Below are 19,226 nucleotides of genomic sequence, written 5' to 3'. Positions count from 1 at the left end.
TCTACATGGAGCATTGATAATAAAGTGGGAGTTCCTCAGATTGAGAAGGGGATGGAGGGGGAGTAGCAAATGAGGAATGTGGCAAAGAGAAAAGTGAAAAGAAAAGTGGTTAACTATTTGACTATTCTTGCCTCTATCCACTCCCACCTTTGCTCATTTCTGTCTTTGATTCATTTTGACTCATACTATAGATCTTCCTCAATTTGTGATAAGGTTATGTCCCAATAAACCCATTGTAAGTTGAAAATATCATCTGTCAAAAATACATTTAAAGCACCTAACTTAGAGAACATAGCTTAAATGTTCTCAGAACACTTATATTAGCTTATAGTTGGTCTAACACAAAGACTGTTTTACAATACAGTGTTAAATATTTCATGTACTTTATTGAATACTATACTGAATTTGAAAAACAGAATGGTTGTGTGGGGGCAGAAGGGTTGGAAGCATATCTGTTGTTTACCTTCGTGACTGCGTGGCTGACTGGGAGCTGCCACTGGCCACCATCATGAAAGTATTGTACTACTTATCCCTCGCCCAGGAAAAGATCAAAATTTGAAGTACCATTTCTACTGAATAAGTATCTCTTTAGCACCATCATAAAGTCAAAACAACTTTGTAAGTTGGGGACTGTCTGTTTATTTTGCCAAATAAAACTGAAATTCATGGGACAGCTACAGGATTAGATATTAGAAGTTGAGCCTGTTTCAAACAAATTTGAGTCTATTCCCTACAATGCATTAATTCTCCTCATGCCCTAGCCTCTAAGGACTTAATTTGAATATTTAAATACATTATTTTTTAGACAGGCAGTATGGGGATGGGGTGAAAATGAATTCTGTCAACAGTCAATGGAGATTTAATTTTAGCAAACATCCATGACCCAGGTGAAATTGATCTGAACTTTCTTATAAAAAATATTTATATACTGGGGTGCTTGGGTGGCTCAGTTGGTTGAGAGTCTGACTCTTCAGCTCAGGTCATGATCTTAGGGTCCTGTGATTGAGCCCCACCTCTGTCCCCAACTTACAAAGCAGATTCTCTCCTTCTCCTTCTGTCCCTCCCCATTACTTCTAACTCTCTTCTTGCCAGTCTGTCCATGTGCCATGATGGAAGGTCAGTCTCTTCTACTTTTAGTTGTTAGGAGGATTTCTTTCTGTATTCTTTATAGTCCCTTCTTCAAATCCTGTTCTAGATCTCTCTATTCTTAAGTTTTTCCTCTTTCACCAAGTGCTTATGGGATGTAGGGACATGGATTAGGCTAGAAAAGAATTAAGTTCAATGTTGTTTCTACAAGGAAAAGAAAAACAGAAGTCTTTCCATAGATACGCTCTTAATAGGAAGCAGCTGGCTGCTTACAGACGTTTTCATCTGCCTTCCAAATATGGCTTCTCTCCTATCTTTCCTCTTCAACTCTAAGAGAGATTTCCTGCAGATTTGACATGCTTAAGGCTGCATTTATTTAGGAATATAGGCTTTTTATATATTTGTGATATGGAAGGAGTTGTATGTATTGGCAATTACCAATTTCTTCTCTTTCTGTGTTTAAAAATTGCGTTTCTAGCTATATGAAATCAGAAACAGTTTAATAAATACTATTGACATTCATACAAAGCAGTTTTCATTTTAGGTAATGGGGCAGACATCAGGCCTTAGAGAATACAACTAAATGGACATTGATTACCCATAAATGTGAGGAGAGAGAACAGCATGGGATCCTGTTTGCCCTTTGATGAAGTTGTATTTCTCACAGGACTTAGGATTTATATGGAGCTAAAAGGTCCACACAGTTATTGATAAAGACTTCAATACAAAGGGACAAAGTGGAGGCAGTTAGCACCCTGCAGACCAGAGAAACCCCAATCAGTCCCACAAATACTAATCACCATGCTTTGGCAACCAAACACATGGAAAGGGAAGAGATGGCTGAGTCCCAGTTAAAATTCACACTGCCATGTTGAAATCCATTGACAGTTGTTGGACGGCACATTATTAAAGGTACCCAAATGACCCACTCATTGAATTAAGTCTTTCTTCACATAATAGTCTTCACAAAGTTCCCACATTTTTTGATATAATTTTAAGACAGTTAAATGAATCGTTGAAATAATTTTTCTATGCATTTTCCCAATGGTAGGCAATAAAAGCTACAATAAACTGTACAATCAGCTCCTCTTCACAATTTAGAGTAAAATATGTGTAAGTGTGCCATGGACTAGATTACACTTGCACTCAACTGACAACTTTCTTTTTTGCTAATAACATAATGGAATATTTTGATTTTTTTTCTTTTGATCTCATTGAACCACAGATGTTCATATAGCTTAGTCTGTACCTCTTGAACACAGCTGAAAATAATTGGAATGAGAGACAATTACAAAATTTCTTTTGACTTCTCAGATTAAATTACTAAATTCTGCAAGTTGAGCTGAAAAAAATCTCAGATGGGTGCATAGCATACTCCTTACCATCAGTTGGTTAATTTATTGTTGGTCTTTTTTTTTTTTTAAGATTTTATTTATTTACTTGAGAGAGAAAGAGCAGGGGCCAGAGTGAGCAGGCGGGAAGAGCACAGGGAGAAAGAGAAGCAGGCTCCAGGTTGAGCAGGGAGCCTGATGCAGGGCATCAAGATGAATATTTGCTTTGTGGAGTTTAAAATAGAAAGTATCTTTTTTTTTTAAAAGATTTTATTTATTTATTTGACAGAGAGAGAGACAGCCAGCGAGAGAGGGAACACAAGCAGGGGGAGTGGGAGAGGAAGAAGCAGGCTCCCAGCGGAGGAGCCTGATGTGGGGCTCGATCCCATAACGCCAGGATCACGCCCTGAGCCGAAGGCAGACGCTTAACCGCTGTGCCACCCAGGCGCCCCTAAAATAGAAAGTATCTTGATTCATATTCATTTATCCTTGATAAAATTGATGCTTTCTTTGAAATACTTCTAATTTGAGCACACTTATAAAGAAATTGGGAGCTTCCGTTGGTGGCGACTTTTTATGTCTGTCAGGAATGCAGCAGCAGTAGAAAGACAGTGATTTGACGCATCTGACTGCTTTTATGCACAGCCTCAGTAGTGATCTACACCATATTTTAGTAAAATTTGTAATTAAAATTATAATTATATTTTTCAGGTACAGATTTAATTGCCCTGCTCATAAAAATGTTGTGTCGGGATATTAGTTTAAATTAGTAAAACCTGCCAAAATATGATTAAATTTTAAGTTGTCATATATTTAATAAATCATTATATAATATTATATCTATATTATCAAGTGTATTTATTACCTCAGAAAGAGCAGTCCAGGCATTATTATGCTAACTATTCTTCCAAAATGCCTTATGCTCTCCACTTTTTCAAGCTAGCTATCCTTTTTTTCTTTGTTGTTAATGCCATTCACTGGATTCTCTTTGACTGTTGCCTAATGAAATCTGCTTACCCTACAAGACCCAGCGTAAATGTCACTTCTCCCAGCAAAGCCTCCCTGCTCACCATTGATCATGACCCTTCCCCTGCTGTACATTGCTTCTAATCGTATCCTGTCTTAGGTTATGGTAATTGACATATATTGACAACTCTTTTACTCTTCTGTACACTTCTTTGGGGCCAGGATAGATGTCCTATATATCTTTGATTCTTTTACAGGTGCTTCTATATAACTGTCCTCAAAAATATTTAATATGGGGGCACCTGGGTGGCTCAGATAGTTAAGGGTCTGCCTTCAGCTCAGGTCATGATCCCAGGGTCCTGGGATGGAGCCCCGCTTTGGGCTCCCTGCTCAGCAGAGTCTGCTTCTCCGTCTCCCTCTACTGAGCCCTCTGCTTGTGTTCACTCACTCTCTCTGTCAAATAAATAAATAATAATAAATATATATTTATTACATAAATGAATACATTTTATTGTTTTAATAATTAAATGACAAAAAATTAAATCAAGCTATTCAATGAACCTTTGTAGTTTTCAAATTACTAATTTAAATGCAATGTTTCGTGTGTCTGGAATAGGTTGTATTTGCAACCTATTTGCGAGACTCCATTTCCTCATCTGGTGATTTCTAGGGAGTATGCTCACAAATTCAGCTTCAGCTAGCATGGTTCTCCTAGCCTGCTTCCAGTGATATTAGGGGAAAACAACAACAACAGAAAACCACTTGACTGAGTATCAAAAAAAACTAAGTTCAGCTAGTGAGCTTTTGTTAAATTATCTTTTAAAATACTGTTTTGTAATCTAGTCAGAAGCTTTAACTTTGCATAGAAATTAGAAATAATATATTCCACAAACACCTGGATATAGCAGAGATATTTCTATTCCACAGTCCTTCCTATGTAGAAATTCTTTGCCAGCATGTCTGCACCTAGTGTATGTTGATGTCTTTACAAACACAGCACGAGTAGACATCTGTACCTTCAGTGTTCATGGCAATTAGAAAGTACCTACCTTCTACTCATAACTCAAACTGAAAATTGTCTCCTAGCCCTAAAAATTGCAAGTGCAGCAGGACAGCAGGCTTTATTTTAGCTGAGACTTTTTCTAAATGTAAGAGTGGTGACCAGAAATTTACCCCTTCACTGAATACTTAGGTGTTTGCCATAGCTATAAGTATGTCCTGGATTCTGAAGGAGTATCAGTTACAATGATGTTATAGAATTGCCTGAAGGGTTTATTGAATGGAGTAGATAAGCTAATTGCTCTTCAAATTTTTCTCCAACTCTGATTTCTATTGTTCTTGGCAAGTATTATTAAAAGTTTGCAGAAATGGGCAAAGTTTTTGCACTTAAAACTTCAGGATTTTTCAATTCCTTTGTTTTTTTAGTTTTTATTTAAATTCCTGTTAGTTAACATACAGCGTAGTATTGGGTTCAGCTGTACAGTATAGTGATTCGACGCTTCCATACAACACCCAGTGCTCATCACAAGTGCACTCCTTAATCTCCATCACCTATTTTACCCATTCTCCCCACCCACCTACGTCCCCTCTGGTAACCATCAGTTTGTTCTCTATAGTTAGGAGTCGGCTTCTTGGTTTGCCTCCCTCTCTCTGTTTTCTCCCTTGGTTCATTTGTTTTGTTTCTTAAATTCCACATATGAGTGAAATTATATCATATTTGTCATTTTCTTCTGACTTATTTCACTTGGCATAATACTTTCTAGGTCCATCCATGTCATTGCAAATGGCAAGATTTTCCTTTTTCATGGCTGAGTAAAATTCCATTGCATATATACACCACATCTTCTCTATCCATTCATCAGTCTATGGACACTTGGGCTGTTTCCATAATTTGGCTATTGTAGGTAATGCTGTTATAAACATCGGGGTGCATGTATCTCTCTGAATTAGTATTTTTTGTATTCTTTGGGTAAATACCTAGTAGTGTAATTGCTAGATCATAGGGCAGTTCTATTTTTAACTTTTTGGGGAACCTCCATACTCTTTTCCAGAGTGGCTGCACCAGTTCGAATTCCCATGAACAGTGAAAGAGAGTTCCCCTTTCTCCACATCCCACCAACACCTGTTGTTTCTTGTGTTGCTGATTTTAGCCATTCTGACAGACGTGAGGTGATATAGCATTGTAGTTTTGATTTGTATTTCCCCGATTCCCTGATGATGAGTGATGTTGAGCATTTTTTCATGTGTATGTTGGCCATGTGGATGTCTTCTCTGGAAGAATTTCTATTCATGTCTTTGCCCATTTTTAATTGGATTATTCATTTTTTGGGTGTTAAGTTTTTTTAAGGTTTTATTTATTTATTTGGGAGATAGAGAGGGAGAGAGAGAAAGAGCACAAGTGAGGGGGAGGGGCAGAGAGAGAGAAGCGAGCTCCTTGCTGAGATCATGACCTGAGCCAAAAGCCAATGCTTAACTGACTGAGCCACCCAGGTATCCCAGGTGTTGAATTTATAAGTTCTTTATATATTTGGATATTAACCCTTTATCAGGTATGTCATTTGCAAATATCTTCTCCCATTCTACAGGTTGCCTTTTGGTTTTGTTGATTGTTTCCTTCACTCTGCAGAAGTCATTTACCTTGATAAGTTTATTACCAGAAACTAATAAAAAATAGTTTATTTTTGCTTTTGTTTCCCCTGCCTAAAAATTAGTAACCAATATAAAGAATGCTAGTATTTATAGTGGAAATTATACATATATTTATGGTAAGACTTCTGGTTTTTAGGGAACCCTAGGTACTTCTATACCCAATTGAAACAATTATTCTGCAAAGTGTATCAGGTGCCAGATATTTGTAGAGGTACTAATTTTACAGGGTGTTAGATCTGGAATCTGATAAGGATTAGAAATCACAGCTTCAGGTAAAAAACAAAAATTTAGTAATTAAAGGCATGGGCTGGCTGAGTTCTAGCCCCAAGTCTGTCATTACTAGCTATACGATCCTGGGCAAGTTACTCGAAGCCATACTTTCCATATCAGTAAAATGGTACAATAACAATAAGGGGGGTTAATAAGATATACTGATTTGTGATTATTTTGTCTTGTGATGTCTTTTGGTATTGGGGTAAAGTTGGCCTCATAAAACAGATTGGAAAGCATTCTGTCCTCTTCTGTCTTCTGAAAGATTTTTTGGACTGTTATAGCTTTCTTAGATGTATAATAGAATTAATAGTGAAACCATCCCGACTTGCAGTTTTCATTTTTTCTTTTTGAGGGGAATTTCAATTATAGTCCAATTTCTTCAATAACATAGGGATATTCCTATGTTCTATTTCTTTCAGTGTCAGTTTTGGAAATTTGTGGTTTTTTTAAAGGTTTGTACATTTCATTTAAGTCATCAATTTTGTTGGCATAAAGTTGTTCATAGTATTTCCTTATTATCCTTTTAATATTTGGGGCCTTTTTGGCCATGTAGTATTATTCATTCTTGATATTGGTATTACTTATATGTTAATATTATGTTTTCTTTTTCATGATAAATCTATTCAGAGGTTTATAAATTTTACTAATCTTTAAAAAACAAATTTGCGTTTCATTTATTTTTCTCTATTGTTATTTTCTATGTAATTTATTTTCACTCATCTTTATTTCCTTCCTTCTCCCTATCTTGGATTTAATTTGTACTTCATTTCTAATTTCTTAAGATGGAAACATAATCTATAATTTAGAACTTTGTTCTTTTCTAATATAAGCATTTAGGGACATATATTTTCTTTTAAAGAGTTTTAGATACATCCCACCACTTCTGTTCTCTGGAGTTTTCTTTTTCATTTCATGTGACACAATTTCTAATTTTCTTTGTTTTTTCATCTTTGATCCATGGCGCCTTTAGAAGTGTTATTCAATTTCCAATTGTTTTCAGGTGTTTTTTGGTAAGTGATTTTAAACTTAATTCCAGCCAAACCCTAGCAAATTTTCAGATTTATGAACTAAATAAATGCAAGTTATTTAGCCACTGAGTTATGAGATAGGCTTCTTTCAATATTCAGCTATCCCAGTCAATCAATCAATGACCAACCCTTTGGTCATTTATTACTATTAAATTTTTATTAAAATAAATGAGATATTTCCTCTTCTAAGTTTTATCTTTCTGTTTGTGCTCTAGATCTCATTTTCTTCAAATTTCTCTGGGACTTTTTTCTAGATGTTGTCACAGCTTCTTTTGTATCTCCAATCTTGCCTGTTCTAAAAGTGAATCACTATCTGCATTTTAACATGCTCAAGTATGTTTCATTTAAAACTGTAACCTGCTTGATTCCACGTCCCCTTCCACTTACTTCTTTTTCTTCTCACCTATCCTTAACAAATTGCATGGGAGATTTATTTATACTCATGGTTTGCACTATTCGGCCTTCAATTTACTGCAGTCTAGCTTCTACTCTGACAAGTTCACTGTTAGGCAAACATTCAATCTCATGAGAATAAGTCTTAGAATGAAGGAAAGAAAATGTATGCAAAATCTTATGTTGCATGAAATGCTGAAGAATGAAAGACAAAAGAAAAACTACCACCAAAAAATTATCTATGACCTCCCATGCCTACATCAATAGGTTATAATACAAGCTTTTCAAATATTTACAAAAGTTAATTTTTTATGAGAAAATTTAGTTAAAAGAATATGGATTAACTCTTTTAACAGATAAAGAATCAAAATTCTAGATGAGTAAATAATTTGTGTTATACAGTAGAAAAAATGGAATATAATCTTTATTTCTAAGAATCTGGGGAAAATGTTTTCTTATTCTTCGAAGCTATGTATGTTCATAACAAACACTCATGAGATACATAATAATATTTGATGACTTAACATATTTATAACATATAAAGCACTTACAAAGGTGATAAGGCAGATCAATCCAGTATAAAAAGAATTTAAATAGTATGCAACAAGAACACCTCACGTTTGAGCAAAAACATTTGCCTTTTCACTCTTCCTATCCTCCTCAACAATGTATAGATATACAAGAGGAAAAAAAACTCCTAAAGGCAAAGAGAATAAGATGAATATCATCATGGAATGACAGTTTTTTTTTTTTTAATTACAAGATTAAAAGCAAGTGGGAATACATTGACCAATGAAACAAGTAGAGCCAAGCAGCTGCTCAGAATATGTTATAAAGGACTGTGGCAGAAGTAGAAACCAAGTATGCCTGAGAACCTAAAACAGAAATGTCAAATAATTTATAATAATCAGATAACTTAGGTGATTATCAGATAGAAAATAATCAGAGACAATAAATATGTTTATAATATTTAACGACATAAAGGTAAATGCTAAATATATGATGAAAATATAAAAGATTATCAATATTGACCTGACAGTTTTGAAAAATAACCAAAAAATTAAATATATAATTTTGACATAATAAAGAATAGGTTAGTTAAAAAATAAGTTAGACACAATTGAAGAAAGTATTAATAAATCGGATGAAAGATCTGAAGAAAATAGAAAAGAGAGAAAAGGAGATGGGATATTAAAAGAGGTTAAAACAGGGGTGCCTGGGTGGCTCAGTGGGTTGAGAGGCTGCCTTCGGTTTGGGTCATGATCCCAGCATCCTGGGATCGAGTCCCTCATTGGGCTCCTTGCTCATCAGGGAGCCTACTTCTCCCTCTGTCTGCTGCTCCCCCTGCTTGTAATCTCTCTCTCTGACAAATAAATAAATAAAATCTTTAAAAAAGAGAAATTAAATTAAATTAATAATAGAATGAAAGATATTGATAATTATTTAATCTCAATTCCAGAAGAAGCAGATGCAGAAAAAAAAAAAAAAAATCCAGACTGATAATGGCTCAGAAAATACCGGAACTGAATGAAGATTCAATTAGATGCAGGCAGTTCAAGAAATTCCAAACAAGATACATACAGAGATTTTCAAATGTAGATACGTCAGAGTGAGCCTGCCGAATATCATACACAAAGAGAAGATCTTAAAGTCTGCCAGAGAGAAAAGACAAATTACCTACAAGGGAGAAGCAATGAGACTGATGTGGTCTCTTTAACAAAATAATAGAAACCAAAAAACTATGAATAATAACTTCAAAACACTGAGAGAAAAACCCCATAACCTGGAAAACTTGAGTTCTATATGAGTGAAACTATATGTTAAAAATGAGAGTAAAATTAAGATTTTTCAGAAATCAAAAGTGAGCTAGTGATCCACATATTCTTACTAAAGGAAATACCTTAGAGAAAATAAAAATGATTCCAGAAGGAAGGCCTATAATGCAGGAAGGAATGGTGAGCAAAAACTGGTATCTATATGAATAAAAACAAACAGTGCCTATATAAATTAAATAATTGTATCTAATTTCTGAAGTTAATTTTAAACAAGATAAACCTAAAATAATAGTTACTAGACTATAGGAGAGTATGGGTGACTGTAGTTAAACTTTCTAATGAATTGTTTCAATTATAGGTAAACATGTTGACTGACTTTAATTTTGTTGACTGAAATATACATATTAAAAATACCAAATTAACATGAACATATGGAAATGTATTTTATAACTTACAAACCTGTAAAAAGGCAAACAAATAAATTTAATTATAGAAAAGGCAAATAAGAGTGAAAAATTACATAGTAAAAGCAGAAAAATAGAAAGTGTAATATAAGATGATATAACAAAATCAAATATATTGGTTTTCTTAATAAATGGCCTAAATTTTTCAACTGAAAAATCAAATTTGACAGGCTGTTACAAAGAAAGTTTACTGAATGCCTACAATGTGCAAGAAAATATGGAAGTAAAGCAAGCATAACTTTGTATACAGGTACAAGACAAAATCCCTGAATAAGGCATAAAAAAATTTTATCCATAATTAACCATCTTTTTATATGAGTAGGGTCCACCGTGTGTCATTTCAGCCAGGGTAGTTCTAAAGAATGATGATGGAGCCACTTCTATGAGCTCATGGACCACAGAAAATCACACTGTGTGTCCTTTGTATTAAAATACATAGCTGGAAAACAGATTTCTTCTTTGAGGGAGAAAGAAAACCTCTATAGGGCAGTCTAAAAGATGAACATGGTCATTGCCTCAACCACACTTCATAGAACTCTCTAGCTCTTTACCTTCGTGCTTCCCCTACCTTTATGACACTCAACTCGAGTACAGACATTAAATAAAGAAAGGTTATTTTACAAGGGGAGAAAGGAAGCTTAAGGACGTGACTATATGAACATTTACACAGATCTCTATAAAATAAGGTGTCTGAAAGTTCTTGAATTAAATATCTTGTATCTAAACTGGAAGTCCAATGAGCTCCATATGGAATTTAGGCTACTGTTGGGAACACAGCAAGTATGACAACCTATTTTAGAAGTTTTTACTTTCATATGCTGCAATAGCTATTTGACTCTTGCTGGAATCACCACTGCACATGTAATAGGGCAATGCTCTAATCCAGCATGACAAATCCTATTTTCCTATGTGGAGGTGATTTGAACAGAAAATATGGGTCATCCTGAGCAAAAATACAGATAGGTGGTTTTTAATAAGACTCCTGCTTTTTATCTCCCTTCCATCATTTTAATGTGCACAGAGTGTATCTTCCTGTAATAACTTACTCACTAGAGCTTTCAGTCACATCCAGTGAATGTTTATCAATACAATCAAGTCTGCTTTAAAAAACAAATGCTGAAATTTCACTATTACATAACACAAGTATTACCTTTATTTCCTTTGAGTTTCACCACTCTCACTTGTGTTTCATTTCTTTCTAAACTTTTTTATGCAAAAATATTTTTAGTTTACATCAAATGCTAGCTTAATATTTGAAGTTTAAAATTTAATCACATCTTAGCTAAAGTGTACTTCCTGAGAGAAACCTTCTCTGACATTTCTATTCATAGAAGGCTCTTACTCTCAGGTTCAGTCCCCCTCTATACTGATATCCGTTTTTATTTCCTTTGTAGATTTCATCATACCCTAAATTTGTAAAATCAATTTATTTTTATTGGATTTTCCTCCCACAAGAATGTAAATTTCTTGAGATCAAGAACATTGTCTTTCTTGTTGATTCAATACCCTCAGAACCACAGACAATGCCTGATACATACTCGGTTTTCAACATTTATGGAAAGAATGAAATATATATTAGTTGTCATTGCATGTGTATGTGCTGTTTTAAATTATACTTGTTGCAGAACATTTTTATAAAATTTAGCTGAAGCCCTCTAAAATCCTAACGTAATATATTTTAATTAGACCAGCCAGCCTGAGTCTTCTTGGAATTTATAGACATACAGGTTACTTATAAGGATGTCAGTATTTGATCTAGTTTAGATCTAGTGGTCTAGTTTAGCAGTCCCTTGTTTACAGTCTGGAATAACAATTGATGTGAAGTATTATGATACAGCTTATACTACCATCTATCTAGCTGGTGGCTGGAATTTAGAAAATTCTCAACCACTGTCCATTTGTATTCTCAGAAGTAAATAAAAAAAACTAAAGAAATAGCTGTCATATAGCCCATAAAGTTTATTTTGCAGATAAAATATGAAGTTGTTTGAGGGTCTCGCTTAAAATATTTTGAACTAGAATCCCACATTATATGAAGTCATTGACTTATTGGGTGGGAGTGAAGGCTGAATTGAGATAAGAAGGCACTTGTACAAGAGAATACAGACAGATGCAGGAATGTCTGATCATATTGGCAAAAAGAGTTATCAAGAGTTATAATGTATTCAAAAATACCCTCTAGCACGAAAGTTGGAGAATGATGGGGTTTTTTGTTGTTGTTGTGTTTTTGTTTTTATTTTGTAACTTTGCCAGTATCCTTTCCATAGTAATGACCATTTAGGGTTAGAGTAGGAACTGAATGAAGTACCTCTAAATTTTAGACTTTTGGACCTTGTTATCCTAACGATCTCCAGCTATTATATAAGAAGAGATACAATTCTGTTTCGAGATTAAGTCAAGGAAATAATCTTTCACAAAGAATTTTACACAATTCCCTTTCTGTATAAAAACCACATTGAGATACCACCTTTCACCAGTTAGAATGGCAAAAATTAAAAAGACAGGAAACAACAAATGTTGGTGAGGATGTGGAGAAAGGGGAGCCCTCTTACACTGTTAGTGGGAAGGCAAGCTAGTACAGCCTCTTTGGAAAACAGTATGGAATTTCCTCAAAAATTTTAAAATAGAGCTACTCTACCCAGCAATTGCACTACTAGTTATTTATCCCAAAGATACAGATGTAGTGAAAAGAAGGGGCACATGCACCCCAATGTTCGTAGCCACAGTGTCCACAATAGCCAAACTGTGGAAGGAGCTGAGATGTCCTTTAACAGATGAATGGATAAAGAAGATGTGGTCCATATATACAATGGAATATTACTAAGTCATCAGAAAGGATGATTACCCACCATTTGCATCAACATGGATGGAACGGGAGGGGATTATGCTAAGTGAAAGAAGTCAAGCATAGAAAGACAATTATCATATGGTTTCATTCATATGGGGAACATAAGGAATAGCACAGAGGACAATAGGGGAGTGAAGGGAAAATTGAAAGGGGGAAATCAGAGAGGGAGAAAAACCATGAGAGACTGTGGACTCTGGAAAACAAACAGGGTTTCAGAGGCGAGGGAGCTGGGGGCATGGAGTAGCTGGGTGATGGGTATTAAGGAGGGCACGTATTGTGATGAGTACTGGGTGTCATAGGCAACTAATGAATCATCGAACACTACATCAAAAACTAATGATGTACTGTACGGTGGCTAACTTAACATAATAAAAAAATATTTTCTGTGTTATTTACAATTTTCAGCAAAAATAATATCTTAAGATTTCAGTAGATTCACCAGGACAAAAAGTCATAAGAGAAGCTTCTAATGTTATCATTTTAGGACCCTAGACGTTTCAGGGCTAGAGCATATCAAGGAGTCTTCTGGATTATAAAGGTCTTCCAATATTCCAAGCTTTCCCTACTTTATATTTTAATTTTATGTATATCCTCCTGGACTCGAGCAGCCGTTCATCAAAAATACTAGGGAAAAATTAAGTTCCTTCTCCAGAGAGCAGTGAATGTTACCGATAAGGAGAAATGTAGAATGTGGTGGAACCAAAGATGGACATTATGCAAATGGTGGATTACCTTGGTCTGTTCAGCTTCCTGCAGATTCCTGGTTAAGACACAAAAATAGGAGAAACTTTTTTGGGAGTGGAGCCTTATATCTTCTGCCCATTAACATAAAGAATTTCAAATTGTTTTAAGCATGGGAACACAATATAGTAATATTATACTATTATAATATTAATAGCTTCATAATGAAGACCCAAGTCACTGAAAAAAGACTAATTTCTTTTAGCTAGCTATTTAATATGGCAGCCTATTTGCGATAAAAACCTCCTGACTTAATAATAGGAAGCCCTGAGCTGTTAATATATACCCACAGTAGTTATAATATTATTTATTTTCTATTAGACGTGTGATATTGCATAAGTTATCAATTAAAGAGATGTATGATCTATCATGCCAAATTCGTGGGAGGGTCGAATATGATGCATACGTAGCTCATAGCACAGTGACATACACTCAGGCATCGCTGTAGTAATCACCTCCGTGATCAACCTTACCAATTCATCTGCTTTTCTACATATATAACCACTTGATTTTTTTTCAGTTAGCCATTCAATACTTTACTTATTTATTAGCAGTGAATCTACTATTTCTCTCTTGAAACATCTGCCCATTGACTCCCATTGTTAAAAAATTCCAGCTTATTCCATCAGAAGGAGGTTAGTACTATGTTCAGACACTAAGCAGACAGAAATAATTGATCCATTGTTGCCATCAGTTCCCTTTTTTCAAACAGCATGGGAGCTGATGGATGGCTTAGGATGTGGGATGATGTTTCTCCATAGCAGCAGGATATTCCTGCTGGTCTACGCCCCTGCCAGCACCATAGTGATGTTTCACAATGAGTACCAAAAATAAGATTCTTTCTATTCATACTCCCATGCTCAGTTATTGCTCCACAAAACCCAGCCGCCACACCAGGGATGCTGGTGTTCTAATCTAATCTCTCCTACTATGTACTTTGGTCTTTAGCGTGTCAGATGCTGCCATTCAAGTACCTTGTTGGAGTTCTTCTCTGACAGCAGACTTGGCCAGGAGCTGAGAGCAGGAACATTCCTTACTGCTGTGTCCCTAACACCTAGATCTGTGCTTGGTCCTTAATAGATGAATGGCTAAATGACTGAATGAATGAATTGGATGTATGTGTGGTTGGATGGATGGATGGATGGATGGATGGATGGATGGATGAATGAATGAATGAGTGAATGAATGAATTCAGCTCTCACTGATATTGAATCTTAATAGAACATGACTCAAGGTCTTGAATTTTTCTCTTCCAAAATGCCTTAAGCAAATTGGTCCTTCTCTCCTCCCAAGATCAGCTCTGTACACCAAAGGTTTTTATAAGAAGTCTGCTCATTTCCACCTGTGAAAATTTGCACTACACATTTTTTAGTGTTATTCTCATGATAGCGAAATTTTTATTTATCTGGAAATTTCATATATGACTAATATCCCATATTTAATGAGGCTCTCTGGCTGCTGTGCTAAACTAATGTTTCAAGCAAGAGAATATCGAGAGATTCATTAGAGCTTTCAAAACGCTAGGAACCCTCAAGTAGCTACATATAGACCCAAAATGTCTGACCATTTGCGGCTAAATTACATGAAAGTAAATGAATAAACAATGGGATATATGCAAGCAGGATCCTTCTTTTAATATCACGTTGTAGCAAATTCCACTTGCTACCAGGCTTTGAGAGCCTAAAATAGGGGTGATTATCAACAAAATAGTGTATCAAGGTAGCTTTCTCAGTTCAAGTTGAAAAGTTTCTCATCATTGTTGAGTCTTAGTCTGAGTCTTACTGCAACTGTCTCTTCTCCCTATAAATATTCAACCAGAGGCACTTTGGATCACTTACTATGGATACTAGAAAAAGAGTTTTCTGCTCTGGTAAAGATTAAAATCCGCAACCAATAATATCCCTCTCAATATGAAGACTCTATGTATGATTAGTATTGTGGTTTCAGTATAGTTACTATTCACTTCCTAGTGTAAATTGCTAATACATACTTCAAATAGATTTCTGCTGAAAATTGAAAACAAATAAAAAATGTTAACAAATGTATATTTGAATCCTCACATAATGTAGTCATCCGTAGCAACCACACTGCAAAAACGCTTTTGTGGTTGGCCATCAGTAACAATTGATTTTCAGGAAGAAAAAATATACCCGGGGAAAAAAGAAAAACAATTTTTTTTTCTTCCATCTTTTTCTTTTTTAATTTGTTAATGGTTTTTTTTTTTTTGCATTTCTAAATGCTTGAGGGCATTTGCTATAATAGCAAGAAGCTTTTCTCTTTTTTTCTGTGATCAGTATGTGCTCAGAAAATGATTATGGTTGAGTTGTCAGAGAGAAGGCTTCGGTGACTCCAATGGAGAGGAGGCTGGGCTAAGGCAGCAGGTCGTACACTTGAGTATAAATCAGAAGCATCTGAGGGTCTCGTTAAACCACAGAGTGCTGAGGCCCCTCCCTGCAGTTTCTGTTTCTGTAGGTCCACCTAACAAGTTCATAGGTGCTGCTGCTGCTGCTGTCTGGGATAGACTGTAAGAACTGCTTGGGTAAGAACTTGGATCTCACAATTTTGTCTGGGACTCACTTTGACCTGTAGCTGTGGGGCAAGTGTACTCTCCATGTTCTGTCTATGCAGCAATACTTTTCAAGTACTCCCTCTTTCCTTAATCACACATACAATTACAATAAATTTAAGTCATGTCTTTATTTTTGATTGTGAAGCAGTCAATGCCAAACACATTTTATGTTAGGAGGGGGTGGGTGGGTAGGAGAGAAGCAGAGAAATACAACTTTCATCTTGTAGTTTGATTGCTTCCGGTGATTCGGCTGCAGGTCATAGAGAATTACCATTTCATCAATAGGGAGTGTTTTTCTACATGAAGATATTCCTCCTTTCAAAGTAATGTTGCCTCGGGGATTTGAAGGTCTACTGAATTCTGAATATTTTACTTGGCCTGGATACATAACTGAATATTTTATTTTGTCAAGCATATTTGTGTCTGTTCAGTGCCTTCAGTGATTCCCTCTCTACCTATGCTGACTTCAGAGGTGACCTATAAAGAGCCCTGCAGCTAATTCCTAGATTAGGAGACACCCCCTTCAAGTCTGGCCTTTTTAATATCCACTTCGAACCTTCTTCATGTTTGGGTATCCTTGTGATCTTTTGCCTCTTGCTTGTATTCGACTTAGTAACTGGCCTCTCTCTGTGACTTGAAGCTACTGTTGAACCATCTACTTGGCTCTGACATTCAGCTTTCCCCTTGGTTCTGTGCTCTGAAACCCGTATCCACTCCATTCCCTGCTGTCCAGGTCAGGTCCCAGCACTCTACCCGAAGTCCAGACCTCTATGCCTATTTCTCTGTGGGCTTTGGTAGAGCTTGCTAATTTTATCTTATATATGTTAACATATAACTCTCCATTTGCTAGGAGAGAAGATGTGTTGCCCACTGTTTAGGAGAATCAAATTCTATTATCTAGTGTTCTATATTATTGTAATTCATTAGCATACACATTTCAAGATTGTTTGAACTCAATATATATCCATTACCACATTTTTAGTTTCAAGTGATAGAAAACCAAGCCCACTCTAACTTAAGATTAATTTTATGGCTCACATCAAGGGAGAAATTAAGAGAAAGACTGGCTTCAGGTGAAATTTGAGTCAAAGTTTGAAGTCCTAACACCAAATTCTGGTTTCTCTCTTCGAGTGTTTTATTTCCACTTCTCCTGGTTTGTTCTTTTCTCAGGGAGCTCTGACTTATTGCAGCAAGTCTAGCCATACAAACTCACCCTTCTTGTTCCGTGGGAAGAGAGAGCATTCTTTCTCTCAGCTTCCCACAGACATGAGAAATACTTCAAATGGCCTGACTGAGGTCATGTGGTCACGTCTGCCAGTCGCTGTGGCCACTGTGCACAGCGAATGCCAAGGACTCATTAATGTCAATGAGTCAGGCCTGAAAGTCCCTCCCGGTTGCTGAACTAGCAAGAGTTCGAGTGATACCACCTGACAAACAACAACCCTGTTCTGTTTTCACACAACAGCATTTTTTGATTATTTTTTTCTGCTATGCTTACTTAAAATATAATCAGAACTCGAGTTTGAATGTGAGGATTTTGGAAGGGTAGAAAATAATAACATCAGTGGCAGTTTGAAAAAAAAAACCCGATATTGTTAGAATCAATGGACTATCATGAAAGCTGTAGGATCTCTCCTGTCAAAAATCTATAAGACAGGAGACCAACAAAATTAACTAAATAATCAGAAATAAAGATAACTCACTTAATATGCCAGGAATAAAATTGTTCTATGAGCATTTTCTTGCATCTTTTTTTAAGTGACATATGCTTGACTCATAACATTGTATAGATTTATAGATTTTTTATACATTTATATATTATAATATGATGACTACCCTAGCCTTAGCTAATACTTTCATCATGTCATATAATTGTTACTTTTTTTGTGTGGTGAGAACATTTAAGATGGTCTCTTAGCAACACTGAAGTATATAATGCAGTTTTGTCGACTGTAATCTCAACCCCGTACATCAGATCTCCAGAATTTACTCATCTTCTAATGTCCAGTTTGTTCCTTTGACCCATATTTCCCTAATTCCCTCACCACCCCCAGCTTCGGGTAACCACCCTCTACTTTCTGCTTTAGATTCCACATATAAATGGTATCATATAATATGTATCCTATTCCTTTATCTTAAGGGATTTTTCACATTCCTGCACAGATTCATCAGAATAGCCCATTTTAAAATAAAGTTACTGCTTACCCACACCGATTAAAATTTCCCTGCCTCAATTCCCGTCTCGCTTTAGAATATATCCCAAGTCCTTACTGTGGCCTACACATCCTGGAATGGCCTGGCCTTGTTTCTTTTCCAGCTGAAGCTTCTGCCTCCTTCCTGTTCACGCTCTCACTCGACTACAGTGATATCAGCGGGCTCTCAACACCTCCCAGTGTCACACCCACCAAACATGTGGCTGCCGTAAAGCGTTCACATGCCCTGTTCCTTGTTCCCCTGACATATGTACTTGGCTTGCTCCCTTGCAAGCCTTCCTCCTTCATCGCCCGAGTCTCTGCTGCAGTTTCATTTCCTCTGAGCCCCCTTCTGTGTCCATCTTATTTAACGTAGCACCCCGAACCATGGCTCCGTATCCTTGAAATCTGCTCTATTTCCCCCTGCCACAGACTAAAATATATGACATTATAATCTATATAATTTTTCCTTTAATTGACACTCTCCCGTAAGTAAGATTGTCAGCTCTAGAGAAGCAAGGGCTTTATCAAATATTTTAGGGCTGTACGTCCAGCTAGCAGAACAATTTCGAGCCTGGAGTTGGCTCTCTATGATTATTTGTTGAGTAAATCAGTGAATTAGCTTTACATTTCACCTTCTTTCTTAGTAGTTAGTAAAGATTTTCAAAGTGAAATTTTCCACAAGGTGATAATTTGTGCGTTGTATGAAAACATCTCCGGCAGTTAAAGAGTGCTACAATTCTGGTTCACGTAGGTTTCCTAGGAGACTGATATTTTGTTCAGTGCGGTGGTTGAGTCACAGTTGCAGCCTCTGCTGTCATTTTGACATCTAGACCTGGGAAATGCTTGTTTTCTCCTTCTGAAGGTTTTGGAAGTCAAGTCCTTCTTCACTGTGAGGAACTAAGGGGTGC

General features: G+C 36.0%; 1 long non-coding RNA gene across 1 annotated transcript in view; it reads left to right on the top strand.

Moving 5' to 3' along the window:
* The first annotated feature begins 3,981 nt into the window (after positions 1-3,981).
* Positions 3,982-19,226, top strand: part of LOC148107512 (uncharacterized) — a 46,494-nt gene continuing 31,249 nt past the window's right edge. Inside the window, exon 1 of the long non-coding RNA XR_015722261.1 lies at positions 3,982-19,226. This exon is cut by the window's right edge and continues 23,950 nt beyond it. This is a non-coding gene — a long non-coding RNA (uncharacterized LOC148107512).

The sequence above is a fragment of the Ursus americanus genome, chromosome 29 (assembly GCF_024610735.1).
Source record: "Ursus americanus isolate L20-20 chromosome 29, mUrsAme1.1.p, whole genome shotgun sequence".
NCBI classification, from domain to species: Eukaryota; Metazoa; Chordata; class Mammalia; order Carnivora; family Ursidae; genus Ursus; species Ursus americanus.
Note: the sequence above shows the minus strand (reverse complement) of the source record. Positions and strands in the feature narration are given on the sequence as shown.